Raw genomic sequence first — 4,218 nt, forward strand, 5'->3', positions numbered from 1 at the left:
GGACGGGGAACGCAGAAGCGCCGGCCCGCCGGGGGCCCTCACCGACGCGACCCGAATGGCCTCATCGATCGACGGAAAGAAGGGGGGGAGCAGGGAGGGGACGGGAGGGGTAAGGGTGCGGTGAGGTAGAGGAGGAGGGACGGTGGGGGAAGGCACGAGCCCTTCCACCCGGGCGCGGCGGAAAGACCGCACGCGCACGTGCGTGTGGGTGTGCGTGGGCAACGTCCGCCGAGAGGTGCTCGCCCTTGCCTGAACACCGGCCCGCCCCACGCCGCCCCGAACGACACGGGGAGCGGGATTGAGCCGGCCCGCCGGGAAGCCTCTCCGACGCGCCCGAGGAGCGCCACGGTGGATCGGGTCGGGGCTCCCGCGTGCGAGTGAGAGCGGTGCGAAAGGGAGAACGCGGCGCCGCCGCCGCGACAAGCGAGCTCCGGGTCCCCCTTCTTCCCTCGTGACGGCGGGACCCGCCGGGGACGCCCCCGGCCCTTCTGCGTCCGACTGCCGGCCGCCCGGCACGCCGGCCCGCGCCCTTTTCTTCCCTCTGCCTGTCTCTGTCTGCCTTCCTTCCTCCCTCCTCGGGGCTCTTCCCATGGCAGCGCGGCGCGGGGAGACGCCTGCCCACGCTCACTCTCTCTCGCCTTTCGCCCCGATTTTGGCGGGTTCCCCGCTCGCGGAACGAGCGAACGCCAGAGTCCGGGGCCGAACTGCGACACGGGCAGCGAACATCCGACCGACGGAGGCCACCGGACCGAGCGAAACAAGCGGCGCACCAGAAAGCCGCAACCGAAAAACTCCACAGCCCGGCGGTCAACCGCGCTCGCCTGCGCCCGCTCGTTGCCGCCTCTGGAGACGAGCACGCGCTCGCTCCTGCAGACGAAAAAGGAAGGCGTAAGAAAAAACTGCTTCGGAAAAGAACGGCGCCGACTACCGGCAGCGGCGCCGAGGGTAAGCGGCGCTCTACGTCGACGTAACGGTAGGTAAGAAACAACAGCGACCCCCTAGCAAGCTCCGGAGCTTTAGCGCCCCCCATCTCACAGGGCGGCAAAGCCTAGCCGAAAGCGGGTAGACCTGGCAGCTACACGCAAGCCGCACGGGCAGCGACCCCTAGCCGCCGCCGCCGAGCACCACGGCCCGCTCGGAGCCGGGTAGACCGTGCCGACCTAGTCGAGCCGCATAGGCAGCGACCCCTAGCCGCCGCCGCCGAGCACCACGGCCCGCTCGGAGCCGGGTAGACCGTGCCGACCTAGTCGAGCCGCATAGGCAGCGACCCCTAGCCGCCGCCGCCGAGCACCACGGCCCGCTCGGAGCCGGGTAGACCGTGCCGACCTAGTCGAGCCGCATAGGCAGCGACCCCTAGCCGCCGCCGCCGAGCACCACGGCCCGCTCGGAGCCGGGTAGACCGTGCCGACCTAGTCGAGCCGCATAGGCAGCGACCCCTAGCCGCCGCCGCCGAGCACCATTGCCCGCTCGGAGCCGGGTAGACCGTGCCGACCTAGCCGAGCCGCATAGGCAGCGACCCCTAGCCGCCGCCGCCGAGCACCATTGCCCGCTCGGAGCCGGGTAGACCGTGCCGACCTAATCGAGCCGCATGGGCAGCGACGCCTAGCCGCCGCCGCCGAGCACCACGGCCCGCTCGGAGCCGGGTAGACCGTGCCGACCTAGTCGAGCCGCATAGGCAGCGACCCCTAGCCGCCGCCGCCGAGCACCACGGCCCGCTCGGAGCCGGGTAGACCGTGCCGACCTAGTCGAGCCGCATAGGCAGCGACCCCTAGCCGCCGCCGCCGAGCACCACGGCCCGCTCGGAGCCGGGTAGACCGTGCCGACCTAGCCGAGCCGCATAGGCAGCGACCCCTAGCCGCCGCCGCCGAGCACCATTGCCCGCTCGGAGCCGGGTAGACCGTGCCGACCTAATCGAGCCGCATGGGCAGCGACGCCTAGCCGCCGCCGCCGAGCACCACGGCCCGCTCGGAGCCGGGTAGACCGTGCCGACCTAGTCGAGCCGCATAGGCAGCGACCCCTAGCCGCCGCCGCCGAGCACCACGGCCCGCTCGGAGCCGGGTAGACCGTGCCGACCTAGTCGAGCCGCATAGGCAGCGACCCCTAGCCGCCGCCGCCGAGCACCACGGCCCGCTCGGAGCCGGGTAGACCGTGCCGACCTAGCCGAGCCGCATAGGCAGCGACCCCTAGCCTCCGCCGCCGAGCACCACGGCCCGCTCGGAGCCGGGTAGACCGTGCCGACCTAGCCGAGCCGCATGGGCAGCGACGCCTAGCCGCCGCCGCCGAGCACCACGGCCCGCTCGGAGCCGGGTAGACCCTGCCGACCTAGCCGAGCCGCATGGGCAGCGACCCCTAGCCGCCGCCGCCGAGCACCACGGCCCGCTCGGAGCCGGGTAGACCGTGCCGACCTAGTCGAGCCGCATGGGCAGCGACGCCTAGCCGCCGCCGCCGAGCACCACGGCCCGCTCGGAGCCGGGTAGACCGTGGCGACCTAGCCGAGCCGCATGGGCAGCGACGCCTAGCCGCCGACGCTGTGCCCCCCCCCCCCCCCTTACTCCCCCCCCCCCTTCCCCCCCCCCACTTACTCCCCCCCCCCCCCCTTCCCCCCTCTTCCCGTTCCCCCCCCCCCCCCCCCCCCCCCTCTTCCCCCCCCCCCCCGGAGACGCTCGGAGCCGTGTACACAGTGCAGGCGCAGCGGAGCAGCCACAAGAGCGGCACTTGGCCACTTCCGCGGAACGTCCGAGCCGTGCTGAGTCCGCCTGGAGAGGCTGGACCGTGCCGCCGCGGCTCAGATCGCCCGACTCCGCCGAGGAGCGTCCGAGCCGAGCGGAACCCGCCGGGAGCGGTTGGACCGTGCCGGCGCACCCGAGCCTCCGCGGCTGAGACCCCCCGGACGCCGCCGCGGAACGTCCGAGCCGAGCCGAGCCCGCCGAGAGCGGTTGGACCGTGCCGGCGCACTCGAGCCGCCGCGGCTCAGATCGCCCGACTCCGCCCAGGAGCGTCCGAGCCGAGCGGAACCCGCCGGGAGCGGTTGGACCGTGCCGGCGCACTCGAGCCGCCGCGGCTCAGATCGCCGGACGCCGCCGAGGAACGTCCGAGCCGAGCGGAGCCCGCCGGGAGAGGCTGGACCGTGCCGGCGCACCCGAGCCTCCGCGGCTGAGACCCCCCGGACGCCGCCGCGGAACGTCCGAGCCGAGCCGAGCCCGCCGAGAGCGGTTGGACCGTGCCGGCGCACTCGAGCCGCCGCGGCTCAGATCGCCGGACGCCGACGAGGAAAGTCCGTGCCGAGCGGAGCCCGCAGGGAGGGGCTGTGCAGTGCCGGCGCACTCGAGCCGCCGCGGCTGAGACCCCCCGGACACCACCGAGGAACGTCCGAACCGAACGGAGCCCGCCGGGAGAGGCTGGACCGTGCCGGCGCACACGAGCCTCCGCGCTGGCCAGCGGTCGCTGCACGTCCGGCTCGAGTTGGTCGGCACGGTCTACCCGGCTCCGAGCGGACCGAAGCTCATGCGGCGGCGGCCAGGGGTCGCTGAGCGGCGGCCGGCTCACGTCGGCACGGTCTACCCTGCTCCGCCGCGGACGCTAGAGGTCGCTGACGGACGGGCTGGCAGACGTGCAGCGACACCTAGCGACCGCCGCCGAGCCCTCGCGCACCCACGGAGCAGGGTAGACCGTGCCGACCTAGTCGAGCCGCATAGGCAGCGACCTCTAGCAGCCGCCGCCGAGCGCCACGGCCCGCTCGGAGCCGGGTAGACCGTGCCGACCTAGTCGAGCCGCATAGGCAGCGACCTCTAGCAGCCGCCGCCGAGCACCACGGCCCGCTCGGAGCCGGGTAGACCGTGCCGACCTAGTCGAGCCGCATAGGCAGCGACCTCTAGCATCCGCCGCCGAGCGCCACGGCCCGCTCGGAGCCGGGTAGACCGTGCCGACCTAGTCGAGCCGCATAGGCAGCGACCTCTAGCAGCCGCCGCCGAGCACCACGGCCCGCTCGGAGCCGGGTAGACCGTGCCGACCTAGTCGAGCCGCATGGGCAGCGACCTCTAGCATCCGCCGCCGAGCGCCACGGCCCGCTCGGAGCCGGGTAGACCGTGCCGGAGCACCGGAGGCGCCACGGAGACGCCACTCGGCCGCAGCCGCGGAACGACCAGGGTGCACGTATGAGCCGGCCGCTGTTCGCCGGGTCGGGGCGCACCCGGGCTTCTCGGTTCGGCCTTGCTTGAA

The sequence above is a fragment of the Coturnix japonica genome, unplaced genomic scaffold, assembly GCF_054131305.1.
Source record: "Coturnix japonica strain WE unplaced genomic scaffold, WE-NBRP24 Scf092, whole genome shotgun sequence".
NCBI lineage: Eukaryota > Metazoa > Chordata > Aves > Galliformes > Phasianidae > Coturnix > Coturnix japonica.